This window comes from Ochotona curzoniae, unplaced genomic scaffold (genome assembly GCF_017591425.1).
Source record: "Ochotona curzoniae isolate NIBS_2020 unplaced genomic scaffold, NIBS_Ocur_1.0 scaffold_3208, whole genome shotgun sequence".
NCBI lineage: Eukaryota > Metazoa > Chordata > Mammalia > Lagomorpha > Ochotonidae > Ochotona > Ochotona curzoniae.
In genome coordinates, this window is record NW_024467106.1 from 19,455,834 (window position 1) to 19,471,540 (window position 15,707).

The 15,707-nt window shown below is 42.9% G+C and overlaps 1 long non-coding RNA gene across 3 annotated transcripts in view; it reads right to left on the minus strand.

The window, feature by feature from the left end:
- LOC121144878 overlaps positions 1 to 15,033 on the minus strand; it is a 45,759-nt gene extending 30,726 nt beyond the window's left edge. The window contains exons 1-3 of one of the 3 annotated variants that reach the window (XR_005881921.1): positions 14,861 to 15,033; positions 13,016 to 13,227; positions 12,574 to 12,755 (exon numbers count right to left, since the gene is read on the minus strand). This is a non-coding gene — a long non-coding RNA (uncharacterized LOC121144878). Of the gene's footprint in view, positions 1 to 1,432; positions 1,444 to 12,573; positions 12,756 to 13,011; positions 13,228 to 14,860 lie in introns of all 3 variants that reach the window. The other 2 variants (XR_005881923.1, XR_005881922.1) reach the window with 2 other exon arrangements.
- Positions 15,034 to 15,707: the final 674 nt, after the last annotated feature.

A 15,707-nucleotide genomic window follows, 5' to 3' on the forward strand; every position in this document is an offset into this window, starting at 1 on the left:
GGAGAGCCCAGAGAGATAGACATGTCTTCTAGCCAGTCACAGTGTCAATGCTGGGTGGGAGGACTATCAAGGCTGCCCTCCTGCCTTCTCCTTTCCCAGTCTGGATAAGTTGTGCTTCTCCATCTCAAGTTCAGCAACCACGATTTCAATGCGACTTACTTGAGTACAAGTGTGGGGTCCATGCCTCTACAATGACCTTTCTTTTATATAGGAAAAGAGAGAGCTGTAACTTCATTTTTACCATGCATAATGCAATCGTTATTTATCAAATGCTAACAGAATTTCTAATAGGACATAACTCAATAAAGATTTTTTTTTAATTTTTGATGATGTTTACATAGTTGAGAAGTATGCATGCCCATGTGGGCTACTGATTAGGGTGGGAACAATCAAGGATTAGGGAAAAGTGGATGAGACTATTGTTTCCAAGTTTATTTTCCTTCTTCCTGTATCTAGAAGAGGGGAGACAAGTGGAGAAGCATCCTACCCGCAATCAGTACCCAGATGATGTCATCTCAGCGTCACTGAGGCAGAGCAACACTCCAAGAGTTCTGCTCAGTTGGTTTCGATAGCTCTGAAATGCTGTTGATTTCATTGCTCCAAGGATGAGGAAATCCAAGGTCCATTGGCTCTAAGTCCACCTTAGAGTCTCCAGTCACCTAGATATTTGCTGTCAAGGCATGGCTTGTTGTCAAGGGGTAGTTGTCCAATTTGGTCTGCACTCCATCCTCTGTTATGATACTAGATGTTCTCTGCAGGTCCCAGTGGACTGCTATATTCTCTACGTGCATTTGGTCATGCCATTCACTGCTCTGTCTTAGCAACTAGGAAGCCCAGTTCTGACACATGCACTCCACGGTCAAACCACAGACCCTGCAATTCTCCCCATGGTTGGAGTTCTGAGTCCAATGGCTTAGTTGAAGGCGTCCCCAAAGAAACCTTGCCTGAGGTGATCTTAGACCTGATTCTTGTGTGTACTTGCTAGTACGGGGTCCGGCTCAGTCTCTCACCCACATCAACCTATGCACACATAGGTACTTGCAGTTGCTGGGTTAGTACTGTCTCCAGCCCAATCTCTTACGCAAACCAATGGATGCTGCAACCCAGCATAACCCTGCCCACCACACTCAGCTCTCATGTACACCAGTGGAAACTGCAGCGCTGTCGGAGTAACCTCCAATAACTCCCACGAGGTCAACCCCCAGCCCAGGTTACTACATATGTCAGTAAGTACCACAGACTGGTCTGGTCCGTCCTTCATCTCATTTGGCTTTTGTACACACCAGTGGGTGCTGCAACCTAGCTCTGCCCACTGACCCCACTATCTAGCCCACACTTACACTAATGGGTACTAATGCCTGTCCAGCCAGGTCCACCCCCAGCCCTGCTTCTCATGCTCACTGGTGAGAGCTGCAGCCCATCAGAGAGGTACCCACAGTTTCCCTGCAAGGCCCACTCCCAGTCCCAGATATTGCACTTTCCAGGTCTTCCTGTAGTCTAGCTTGAGAGGACTAGTCACCATTCCCAGCACCTGCCAGTTTATGCTGCTGCTGTAAAGCCTGACCAGCCTATACTTACTGTGGCTCATGCATCAGTGCATATAGTCAGCCCTGTCTGGCTTTCCCCTGAAACCTGCACACATGCAAGCCAGTGGGTATGATAGCCCCACCTAGCCTGGTCTTCCACCAATCCCAGGTCTCATGTTCATCAGCAGGAGCAGTGGTACAGCAGGCGAGGCCTCACTTCCCCCTACCAGGCTCTACACCCAATGTCAGGTCTTACATGGCCTGCCTCACCTTGGCATTCACCAGCAGGTGCTATAGCCTGGCTTGGCCTGGCATGCCTCCAGTTTGAGCTCATGCTAGCCCAGCCTAGTCAGTCCCCAGTTCCAGCCCGAATGTGAACTGGCTGGTGGTGTGGCCCAACCAGGCCTGTCCTGCACCCCATCTTGGTTCTCAGATCCAAGCACATTCAAAGCTCCCCAAACCTGGTCCTCCATTACACCACACCAGCATACTAACCTAGGGCTCTCCCCTCTACTCTCCCCATTCCACCCATGATGAAGTACATAGAGAAATTCCCAGGCTCAGTGGAGCAGAAGCCCCTGCCAGGGCCATTCCCTAGGTCCCCTACAAGCCTGCACCCTCAGGCCCCATGGAGCCTGCTTGCACCAGCACAAAGTGCCCACCAATAATGATTCTTAAAATGCAACATGGGGCATTAGGGAAGTTTGTACTTATTATTTCATTAAATACAGCTTTAAACCCAGCTTCTCTTTCTGCACCTTCTGGAACTCCCATAACTGATACATTTGGCCTTTTAATAGTGTCTCTTAATTCTTGAATGCTCTTTTTTTTAGCTTGACTCAGTTCTACTTTCAGATTTTTAATTTTTCCATCATTGTGACAAGAAATATCTTTCCAATTCTGAGATTCTTTCTTCTGCTTCATTCATTCTATTATTGAGGCCTTCCACTGAATTTTTAATTTGCTCCAATGTTTCCCTCAATTCTAACAATTCAGCTTGATTTTGTTTCAGTGTTGCTGTTTCCTGTGTGACATACTCCTTAAATTCCTTGACCACCTCCTGTGTTTCTTGTTGTTGATAAGAAGCTTTGTATCTTGTGTTTTTTAATTCTGTATCCTCCATTATCTCAATGTATTCCTCAGTTAACTCTGAGGTTGGCAAAGGCTTTTGCTCCTTTGCAGGGCAGTCTTCAGTAATGTTCATTGTGCCTCTGTCTCTTCTTTTGCTCTTGGTCATTGCACTTCTGGTTAGCAGATTATTCTCCTTAGGGCAGGTTTCTAAGTTGTGTTCCCCAAAGGTCTACAAGTCAATTTTATTGATTGTGTTTGGTACCCAGTTCTTTGTTTTCAGTCACTTGTGCCACTCCTTCCAGCGAGTTTCAGTTCCAGGCTCTTGTACTAGGCTTCCACCACAGTCTCCATGGCCCCATCCCCTGGCTCACCATTTTCCACCTCCTATGATCCCATGCTGTGGCTTTACCATTGCCCATACAGCCTTTCTCCCAGTCCTGCTTTGAGCAGTACCCAGGATTAGGTAGACACCAGGTGTCCTAAATCACTGGGTTTTGGTGGTGCTGGTGTTGCCGGAACCTGCTGGCCATTAGGTCTGATGGCTACCAGGACCTATTTTGGATGGGTCCCATCAGATGCCAAGTTGGTACTGGTTTCCCTGAGGGAGCAGAGCAATGAGCCGAGCCATAACTGTTTTTGCTCCCAGCTTAGTGCAAACACAGCTTGCTTTTGACCCTCCAGTCCCACAGCCTTTACTCCAGGACACAACATGGCATCTGATACAGCACTGGTGGGCGTCTGGATCCTGGAACCCACTCAGTTCCTAAACTATCCACCTGGAGTCTGCCGCTCTATCTCTGCTTGTGCTCAGATCAAACAAATCAGCAGGACTGGTAATTCTTTGCCTGGGTTCACCTCCTGAGCAACCAGTGAACTCCCCATTTCCACTTTGCCGCTGGTGGAACTCTGGCTGCTGGTGGAGCTACAATCACCACTCACTGCCTGCCACTGGGGTATCTGGTTACTGTAATACTGTTCTGTTTTCTCTGGCCACTTTCCCCATGTCCTGATTCTCCAGGTGCCCTTCTGCTACCAACCCATCCTGGAATCAGCCCTCTCTGCTCCACTCCACCTGTCAGTTCAAACCTGTGCTCTCTTAGTTAATTTTGATTTACAGCATTTTTGACAACTATTGCTAGAGTCGGCACCACTCTTCTTATCAACCTGGACTTCAGAACACCAGAGCCCTCAGCCTTTTGAATCTGTGGAAACTAAGTCCTCGAGGCTATACTTTGCATCTTTGCATGTGCAGTGACCAGCACATTGCTAAGTGACTTAGTAGAGGTGGGACAAATTGCAGATGAATGATTACATTCAACTTCATCTGTGAACTCAGAACTTGAACCAAGATCAGGAACCCATTTATCTCCTTACCTAGAAATGCGTATTTCCATGGGGGAAATAGCAGATGCTCCAATTGAGTTCATTCTGAAATCTATGATCTTAAAATTGATACTGGAAGAAGCAAAGGTATCTGAGTTATTCTTTATCTTGTCTTTAGCACAACTCATAACAATTTACAAGCTACCTGTTATTACAAACTTAACGAGTCTACAATTCGTTCGCACACAGATCACATTATGAGGATTAGAACTTAGTCTAAATCAGGCTCAATCAACAGCAGGAACAGCCAGGATGAATCTAACACATGTTAGAACTGGTCCTGCCGCTATTAACCAAGCAGGTCATGAATCATGGCACTTGGCTACGAGCTGTCCTGCGGAGGCAGTGTGCAGTGATGCAAGAATCAGAGGTTCTGAAGTCAGACAGACCTGTGTTTGCAGTTCTGACTCAGCTGCTGCCATCCCAGAGGCTTCCATGGAGCTTGGATTTCTCATCTGCATTCCAGGTTTAATGGCTACCTCCAAAGAGCATCGCAAGGGTTAAATGAGACCATGTACATGAAGTGTTTTGTGTGCTACCTGTCCATAGTGGGTGTTTCTCAAGAGTGCTAATGATAAGGATGACAGTCTTTTCATTTCTACCTTTCCAGCCTGACTATAAGCTCTTTGAACATAACTTCCCTTCCTTCCTAATTTGATTCTTTCTTCTTTATTCTTTTTCCTCTTTTCTTCCTTCTTGTTGTTATGGCCAACAACCTGTCGTACAAAGTACAATAGTCATACTATAGATAGCCAGAAAGACTGAAATTTTGAAATGCTCAGCATTTCAGTGCTTTTCATAAAACTGATGGAACTGGGGACAGTATTGCAGTGTAGCACATAAAGCACTGTGGCTTGCAATGCCAGCAGCCGCTATGGATGGTAGTTTGTTCCAGCTGCTTCACTCCCAACCTAGCTCCCTGCCAATACTCTGGAGAAAGCAATGGAAGATGCCTCAAGTTTTTGGTGCCTGCCTCCCACATGGGATACCTGGGAGAAGCTGCTGCTTCCTGGCTTTGGCCTTGCCATCCAAGGAATAAACCAGCAAATGGAAGATCTCTCTCTCTCTTTCTCTCTTTCTTTCTCTCATTTTTTTTTTATCTCACTGTAACTCTGATTTTCAAATAAATTTAAAAAAAAACTCCTTCTAAAACACAATATTTAACTATGGCAGGTTAAAGTTTGATGACAAATTAACCTTGTAGGTGACCTGTACACCCTTTCACAAATCATTCATAGACTAAGTTGGGGCACATAAGAAACCCTAGAGAAATAGTCACTTCTTAGAAGAGCAGACAATGATTTGGAGGTTAAAAACTGCCCTTCTACTGCCTTTCAAGATGCCCTACTGGATCCATGTCCCAATCACAGGTACCAGCCAGCCCGATGCTATGTGCATACCTCCACAAAGAGGCCGTGCACTACTCATTGACTGCTCTAGAACACAGCTAGCGTGACAATAGTCCACTCTCAGCAAATGACCCCCTCACCAGGTAAGAGTCCTTCTCCAGTCCTGGTCTTAATCTGTTTGCACCATAATGTATTTGCGATCATCACTAGTTTTTTTCCATAATAAAATAACCTGGAACAGTAGTTCAGTAGTTAAATCCTTTCCTTGAATGTGCCAGGATCTCATATGAGTGCTGGTTCGAGTCCCAGCTGACCCACTTCCCATCCAGCTCCCTGCTTATACCCTGGGAAAGCAGTTGAGGATGGCCCAAAGCTTTGGGACCCTGCACCCATGTAGGAGACCCAGAAGAAGCTCCTGATTCCTGGCTTCAGTTTGGCTCATCTCTGGCTGTTGCAATCACTTGGGAAGTGAACCAGTAGGTGGAAGATCTCTCTCCATCTCGCTATAAATCTGCCTTTTCAAAAAAATACATCTTAAAAATAAATAAAACAGCCTTAATTAAGCAGAATCCATATTGACACCTGCCTTTGTACCTACCCCAAAGCCTCTCTTAAAACTTTATGGCTTTAGACAATTTACCTGTCCGTAATTTTTCATATACTAGAGTAAGAGTCTTCCCAATGTTAAATCTGAGTCTTTAAAGGATGACCTTAATCAAAATATTATTTTTAACCATTTAATCGGGTCCAATTGCAAAGGATCCAAAGATTGAATTTAGCTCTTAAGAACTATAAAAAATCAGGCCTGGCATGATGTCCTAGTGACTAAATCCTTGCCTTGCATGCCAACATCCCATATGGGCACTAGTTCTTATCCAAGCTGCTCCACTTCTCATCCAGCTCCTTGTTTGTGGCCTGAGAAAGCAGTAGAGATTGGTCCAAAACTTTGGAACCCTGAATCTGCATGGGAGTTCCAGAAGAATCCCCTAGTTCCTGGTTTTGATCAGCACAGCTCCAGTCATTGCAGCCACTTGGGGAGTGAACTAGTGTCTCTTCTTCTCTCTGTAAATTCCCTTTCTGATAATAAATAAATCTTTACCCCAAAACTTTAAAAAAGATACTAGTACCTTCCTTTTCACAAGGCTTGAATAGTATTAAGGAATTATTAGTCTTATTGCTTCTTCAATGAGAAAAAAATTAAAAATTAGAATTATTCATGCCCTTGACTGATCCTGGAAATAGCATTCATGTAGCCAATGTTTCATTTAGAAAAGGAAAGTCAAGACAAAGGAAGGAAGAGGAAAACGAATTAACCGAGGGTAATGGCCTGACCTGGACAAAGTGCAAGAGCAGAATTAGATCTTCCCAACTAGTCTCTGCCATTTCCTTATTTGATTACCTTGTATGAGTTGTTTGTGAGAGCAGTTTACCCATGTTATATGTAGAGAATTCCAGCTGTCCTAAATCACTGCCCTCTTCCACTGGCCTGTAAATGTTCACAGGAATTCCACATTGAATCTCCAAGGTGGGATTTAAGAAAAAAGAGAGGAGAGGAGAGAAGAGGAGAGAAGAGGAGAGAAGAGGAGAGAAGAGGAGAGAAGTAATTTCCTTGAGAATGGAAGAAAAGGAAGATCCCGGAGACAGTTCAAAGTCAGAGGTCAGACACAGAAAGATGGTGATGTTGTGAGGAGAATCCCAGTTCCACCTCTGGATTACCCATGGGTGCAAAGAGCCAGCAGATTACTGGGGAGGCCAGATCTCCCACACAGATTAGATGAATTATGTGCTTATAGTAACTGTGATTTCTCACAACATCAGACTATCCTGTCCCCAAATAGCCCTGGAGCACTCCCTGGGTCTACTTGGAAAGCACAGGGAGCACACAGCCAATTATCCTCCAATGGGCCACATTCCTGGTGCTTTGAGCCTTAGGAATGGTTCTCTTTTAAAGCAGCTGATGTTGATCTTGTGGACACTGAACCTGAATGTTAAGGATGTTCAGCAAGAATCTTGACACGGATGGGACATGGAGTCCCCCAGACTCCCTCTACCAAATGGATGGCCCCAACCATTAGTTGCTACTGATCTGCAAATTCAAGAATGTCACCTGAATTTGCTTTTAAATATTCCTAACTTATGGTCAATTTCATCTTGAAACAGAGCAGACAACAGTGGAAGAAATAATCACATTTCATACATATGTAGCTGCTTGTTTATGATCATCTTCAAAGAAGTTATTCCTGGCTACAGAGTATGAATCAACCTTTGAAGATAGTTTCAGATTTATTTAAATAGAAGGATGGTTCATGGGCAATGGGGGGGGATTAAGCTTTGGGGGAACCTCATTACTTTCACAATGAAAATTCCAGTCCCTGACATAACTACAGAGCTGTGTGAACTTACCTCCATCTCTCCATCTCAAAACCCTCTGACTCCTGCCCATATCCCTACTCCATCCCCTATGAACCAGTGGCTTTTTGGGGGTATAGGGCTAGGTTCTTTCCAAACACAGACATCCTGTTCTTTCTGCACCCTTTTTGCCTATTTACCTTTTAGCTCAGATCACTCCTTTTCTTCCAGGAAGCCTTCCCTGACACCACAGGATTTAAAAGGTCTCCTCATTTTACATTTCAACAGCACTTTCTCTTATGGCAGTTGCAACTTTACATTGATTCTTGCTGTTATTTCACTACCTGTTCCCCTATTAAATTACACACTCCATGAAAGTGCTGTAAGTTCTTGCTCATCAATGTGCCTGCACCCAAATATACGCTAATATTTATCATACAGTAGGCAGTCAATGAATATTGATGGAAAATGTACGTAAATCAAGCTGTGATAAGCTCCCTCAACCGGCTGCATCTAAGTGATAACATTGACAATAGTTAACTCTGAAGTCATACAATTAAGGTTAAGTCCTGGCTATGTCGTTTTTAGCTGTGAACTTTGGGAAAGTTGATTCATGTTATTTTGCTCCAGCTTTCTCATTTGTAAAACGAGGATAACGAATTCCATATTTCATTTCATCTAAGCTGTCTTTGAGTATAACACAGCTACCATATACCACAAAGGAAAAATAAATCTATCAAACCAAAATACAATGCTTGCTTTGACTTTTCCATAAAACATCTCCCTCTATTCCATCAGTAGGGTTGGTTAAGGAACACTACCTTAAAAAGTGCTCCTTTAACCAGAGATGGTCTCCCCAAGAAACCGTTGAATTTACCTGGACAATAAGATGCTGGACTCTATGCTTGGTATACGCTTGCAATGAAAGTATTTTGACTGAATCTGAAATGTAATACAGCAACAAGGTGGAGGAATCCACCATGGGGGGAGGGTTCAGGGAGGGATTGGGGGAATCCCAGAGCCTATGAAACTGTGTCACATAATGCAATGTAATTAGTAATAATAAATATATATATATATATACATTTTTTTTTTAAAGATTTATTTTTATTATTTTTTCATTGGAAAGGTGGATATACAGAGAGGAGAGACAGAGAGGAAGATCTTCCGTCCGATGATTCACTCCCCAAGTGAGTGCAACGGGCCGATACTATGCCGATCCGAAGCCAGGAGCCTCTTCTGGGTCTCCCACGTGGGTGCAGGTTCCCAAAGCTTTGGGCCGTCCTCGACTGCTTTCCCGGGCCACAGGCAGGGAGCTGGAAGGGAAGCGGGGCTGCCGGGATTAGAACCGGCACCCATATGGGATCCCGGGCGTGCAAGGCAAGGACCTTTAACCACTTGCGCCACCGTGCCGGGCCCTATACATTTTTTTTTAAAGTGCTCCTCTATGCATGCCCCATCCAACTTATGGTCCCAGCTTGGAGACTCTTCCATGCCACTGGCACCCATTCTGCAAGACAATCTTACTAACAGATGTTAACAAAATGGTCCAAAATGAACTGAGAAAAATAACATTACAACAATCAACCCAACACATGTAGTATCAATAGCGTTCCTAACCCAGTGAAACCTTAAAAATATGAACAGCAAGGATCAAGTGCAACAATGAGGCAATATCCTCATTGCCACCACCACCCTGCTGACACTGATAACACAAGGCCAGGGCTTATAAAATACATCTGAATTTCAGAGATGTGAAAATAGCTCCATAGGCAACCATAAAATTGCAGGTTTTAGAATGGCATGAGTATGGAGTACATTAGAACTAATTAGGTGCATGGTTTTTCACAGGAGAAACACACAATGACACATCCTCAATATTTCCTTGCAAAAACTATCACCTCTACCAGTCTTCAGCCCAGTGTCCTCTCCTTCGACACACCTGGGAAGACCAGGCAAACTGAAATCTCCTATAGAGACATAGCACAATTTTCTGGGAAGCTCATGTTTTCAATCTAGGTAGGGATGGAAACAACCAGAGAAGCCTGGAGAAACTCAGGCTTGTTCAATTGTACAACTGCAGGATTATACCCGAATATCAGCACCGTGAAATTAGGAAAGTTTCTGTACCTGTTCACTGCCAAATGCCCCGCACCCAGAACAGTGCCTAGCACTTAGTAAGTTCTCCATGCACAGAGTAGAATGAATGGATGCTTAATTTCAGACATATCTGTTAGGGTTAGCCATGCTGGGTTGAAACAATTCACCAGGTGGAAAATACAGCTCATAGCTGAATCAACCGTTAAAAATGGGGGAGGGGTGCTAAGAACATCTGTTCTTCCTTTTTCCATGGCAGCTTTTTAAAGATTTATTTTTATTATTTTTTCATTGGAAAGGTGGATATACAGAGAGAGGAGAGACAGAGAGGAAGATCTTCCATCCGCTGATTCACTCCCCAAGTGAGTGCAACGGGCCGATACTATGCCGATCCGAAGCCTCTTCCGGGTCTCCCACGCAGGTGCAGGTTCCCAAAGCTTTGGGCTGTCCTCGACTGCTTTCCCAGGCCACAGGCAGGGAGCTGGAAGGGAAGCAGGGCTGCCGGGATTAGAACCGGCGCCCATATGGGATCCCGGGCGTGCTAGGCGAGGACCTTTAACCACTTGCACCACCGCGCCGGGCCCCATGGCAGCTTTTTAAACAACCCTGTTTCATGTGGCAATTTTAATGGAAATAGATTTAATATACTAAAAGTATATACTTAATTATACTCAGCATCAAATACCATTATCATGGATGCAAGGCTACTCCTGGATCACCAGGTAACAGTGAGAGAAAAACAGTAGCAGGTGTTTGGGCTTAGTGACTGCTTGCTAACAAATTAGATGAGAATGTTTCTCCCTGAAAATGCTAAGCAGTTTGCATTTGATTCAGAAACTGAAAATTGGAACCCAGCAAACTCAATTAACCTCTAAGTAGAAGCAGAAGTAAGGGGCATTATAGGTCTTCTATCATAAAGATGCTTTTGTAAACACTTAATTGTATTCATCAGAAGCTGATTTCCTAGTTTTAAGTCTCATTCATCTGGTAATGCCACTTTGACCTCTTGGGTTACAGCAGAGACTGAAGTCAGGCCATCTGATTTGGAGCTCAGCTCTGTCTTCTTCTATGGTGTGGTTTTGAGCACATTACTGAACCTACCCCTGCTCCAAATGGAAACGGTGATGGCATTTATATCACCAGACTTTAAGGAGGTTTAAGCGAATAATGATTTGCACACAGTAAGTGCTATATAAATGCCAAATAAATTTTTTTAAAAATACACTGAGTTGTCAATAAATAATCATATGAGAATTTAGGTAGATAAGAAAGCTACCAAAAATGGTTTGTAGTTACACACGCCTGGTAAAAACGTGGGGTGGGGTGAAAAGTATCTCTTACACAAATCCTTACCATGGCGTGAGGATTATTTTGGTGGAGAATGTAAACCAAGGTTTCTTATGGCATCAAATAGAAACTTCTGCTGGCTACTATATTAGTCTTTTTCTCGTTGCTATAACAAAGTACCTGAGGCTGAATAATTTATAAGGAAAAGAGGGTTTGGGACTTGTTTGTTTGAAGTTCAAGAATATGCGTTGACATCTGCCAGCTCTGGTATCAGTACCCTACCACTGGCTACATTACATCATAGTAGATGGTCTCACTGTATAAGCACGTGCTTATAAAGAGGTACTAGGGGTACCACAGGTAGGTCAGGAAGTCAGAAAGTAGGGAGGGCCAGTCATGTTCTTTTATAAAACCCCCTCTTGAAAGAGCTTGAGGTCCCACAGAATCACTTCATATCTTCTAAAAGAAAACACTCTCAAAGATGCTCTCGCTTTTCACAAAGTTTCACCTCTTAAAGATCCTACCACCGCCAATATTGCCACACAGAAAAACAAACTTTCAACACAAGAACTCTTGGAGAGACTAGTGCTGTGTTGTAGTAGGCTAACTTCCTGCCTATAGTGCCAGTATCCCATAGGGATGCTGGTTTATGTCTTGGCTGCTCCACTTTCAATCCAGCTCTCTGCTTATGGCCTGGGAAATCAGTGGAGGATGGTTTAAAGCCTTGGCACCCACTAGGGGCCAGAAGCTCCTGGTTCCCAGCTTCGAATCAGCCCAGCTCCAGCCATTGCAGCCATTTGGGGAGTGAATCAGTATATGGAAGATATTTCTCTCTCTCTCTCTCTCTCTCTCTCTCTCTCTCTCTGCTTCTCCTTCCCTCTATAAATGGCTTTCAAATAAAAATAAATAAATCTTTAAAAATTAAAAAAATAAAAAAGAATTCTTGAGGCCATACTCACAAACCATATCTAAATGTGCTTAAGGAGAGCCACTGAAGAGTCCCCAGAATCAAGCCTCAGAAATAATATGAATTATGCACTTCCAGTGATCTCAGACAGCCATTTGGCACAGTGATTATAACCACTTGGGTATTCCATCCCATATGGGGGGTATAGGTTCAAGTCCAGGTTCTGCGCCCAATTCCAACCTGTAGCTAATTCTTAACCTAGGAGGAAGCAGGAACCCAGAGAACCTGTCCCTATTACTCATGGGCAAGACCTAAACTGAGTTGTCACTTTGTACAAGGCCCTACTCATAAAGGTTCCACCAACTCCAAAACTGCAGTATCCTGGATTTCTGGTCCAGCCCCAGTTATTGTGGCATGTAAGGAGTGAATCAGTAAGTAGAAAATTCTCTTTCTATTTTTTTAAATAAATAAAAATAAAATCATCCTGAAAGTAGATACCCATGAAGAGTCCCTTTGGGAATCATTACAAAATACTTTCCCCTTTTGTATTGCTGTCTTAGAAGTGATAATTATTTTGAGTTTGGCCTTAAAGCCACATGCTCACCTATGGGCTAAGAAGGGAGCAGACATGGTACCTGGAGGGCTGGACCAGAAGGATTCCAGAGCATGGAAGAGGAGGCTGCGACCAAAGAAAGCAGGCATTTGGTAGAGCTTTACAGAAATTTCAATTTTTGTAGTTGTTCTCCAGAGGGTACCGTCAGAGAACTTGCCTCAGCTTCAGGGTGTCTATACAAAAAAGAGCAAGAATCTGGCAATAATCAAACCCAATGAATCCTATCTCTGGTTGTTTCTCTTGTATTAATTTAAATACCAATCTTTACTCTTTAATACAAATTCATTAGCAATAATTTCTAATTCAACCAAAACAATGCACCTCTAAACTTTTAGAATTAGACAAAACATAAGCTTACAAAATAATCACCAAAATTATCGTGAATCCATTTTTCCACTGGATTGCTTTTGGCTGAAAGTTCCAGAACACCCACCTTCATGCTGCACAAGCCAAACAGACCTGTCTTGGTGCACAACACTGGCTGTCCAGATGGAGGGCCGACTTTGCAGATTGCACTGCACAGTCCCAGCTCTACTTCTCAACCATTACCATGATGTCTCTGTGTTTTCTCTTTGTGTTCTTCCCCTCAGCTGGAAGCAAGAGAGCTGTGGAGTTTCCAGTGTTTACAAGGAAGCAAAATTGTATCTAGAGGAAAATGGGATCATTTCTTTATGCAGTTCTCAAGAAGAGGACTTTTCTGACAAACTTCTGGCAAGTCTCATCTCATTGGCCCAGATCTTGTCATGTACCTAACACTAAAACAACTCATAGGTCAGGCAATTCCATTTGTTAACTGGCTTAGATTAGATATGAGTCCTTGAACCAGGCATCAACAAAGAGAATTATGTTAATCAAGCCTTGACCAACTCACAGGCCACTAGAAATAACAAAGATGAGGATGGATGTTAAACAGGGTAGGCAGCTCTCAAGTCCCAGTGCCAGAATCTCATTACTATCCCACTTCTGTGTTTGAGAAATTTAAGACTTAGTGGAAGACAGGGCTTCTTCCAATTACAAATGGTCAAGATGACATGAGCTTTCTGACCTTCCTGTAAGCCAGAGCTGGGGCTTGTGATAGAAGCCCACCAAACCTTCTTTTTCAAAATGCAAACATCCAGGAATCACCTGGAAAAATCTATTTAAGTGGCAAGTGCTAGCTAGTTTTCTGAGACAGTAGTGGCAGTAGCAGTATGACAGCCAGGACAAGGATTCCAGATGCATGAAAATATGGGAAACTGAGTTACATCTGAATCAGGTAAACAACTAGTATAATTATGTCCCAAATATTACATGGAGTATATTTGCACTGCAGAATTATCCATCATGTATTTGAAATTCTGCATAACCAGGAAATGCGGTGTTGTTGTTTTTTTTAATCTGGGGAGAAGTCATATTTTTTTTTTCTTTTACAGCAAAAATATCCTTGGAATAGCCATCTCTGCAATTGTCTGCTTTGTCAGTGGTTGAAGGAAATTCAGGCACTCTTTCCTTCTTTAAGCTGAAGGTAAAGAGAAGTAATTCTTGAATGTTTGATGACTTAAAAACAAGGGGTAGACAAAACCTTCCCCTGACTGGAGCTTTCCCTTTCCTTAGCCTACCGTGACAAATAAACTAACTTCTTCTCATTATGTTTCTATTATAATCTCATGGTTGTGAATCTTACAAATTTAAATATACTGAAAACCTGTGATAAGAAAACCAAGTGTATGAGATCTAGTTCAACATATGGCCACATGATACAAGTTACCAGGGACATGATGACCAGTCTATCCAATCAGAACCAAAAGGACACAATAACACTTGGGCTAGAATTTCTGAGGCACTCAAGTGACAGAGGTTGAGTTGGGAACTACAGAAATCAAACTGTTAACAATAATGAAGAGGCTTTTCTTTAAAAAGGACAGGTAAGGATGTAGAACCAAAAGGCAGCAGAGAAATCAGGTGTTGCTGGCATTGTTTCAGCCCCATCAATCCGGGCAGGACCAAGGATGCTCCCACCTGGGAAGAGTGTTGGGCAGGGGAGGCCAGTTTGGCTTTTGTTATTTGGAGCTGCAAATGACACAAGTGACCCCAAATGCAAGTAGGTGATGATCCAGAATGAAGAGTTACCACTAGTAGGACTAAGGCTAAGATTTTCAACTTCTGGATTGCTATTGGGCAGAATCTCAGCCAAGATCTCCTACTAATATACTAGCTAACTCCACTCACATGGGTGTCTCTGTCTCCTTCACCATCAAGAAACATTTTCAGATATTTGCTACCTGTTCTAGAGACTCACATGGTCACGATGGAGACAGTTGTGTGGAAAGAACAGATGAAGAAATGCATAATGGGGATGTGTCCCAACATGGCGTTGTGCTTTTTTGCTTCACAAGTGCTCTGAGAAGTTATACCCAAGAAAAGTAGCTCTGGAACCACAGATTTTATCTTTGGTTTTCCAAAAGAATACAATTTGTTCTGAAATAAAACACAAGAGAAATTGCCTCTTAATCACCTTGTAGTTCATTTTTTTTTTTATTCATATATGTCTTTGGTGGTAAGGCCACATTTCCCACTTAAAATCACATGATTTATTTTCAAATGAAATGGTTAAAAGTAAAATAATTACATCTGTTTGAATTCATGAATAATTTAGTTAATAATATTTAAAACTCTCAACTCAAGATGAAGCAAAATTGGCCTCCTCTCTGGTTTACTTTTCTAGATGGGTGGGGACAGGATATATTTCAGTTATCATATTTCTCCAAAGCCACTAATTCTCTCAATGTACTTCCTGAGAAAAATGATTAAATGTAAGTAACAGCAATAAGTTTCCTGTAAACTGCAAAAGTAATCTTGCTGGAGAAAAAAATCTCAATGTTTTTACAATTATTTAAGAATTGTATTAACATCTTACTTGCTGCCTTTTATAAAACACTCCATTTTATTCTTTGCAAATTATTCAGTAGTTTCTGTAGTCACCAAGAAATAAAACAGAGAGCAGAGGCCTTATGCAGCAGCTAAGACACTGTGTGTGATGCCCATACCAGCCAGTGCCTGGCTTCCGGTCCTGACTCTATTTCTGGTTTCAGCTTGCTTCTAAGATTCACCCTGGCCGCCAGCAGTGATGCTTTAGTAGCTGGTAA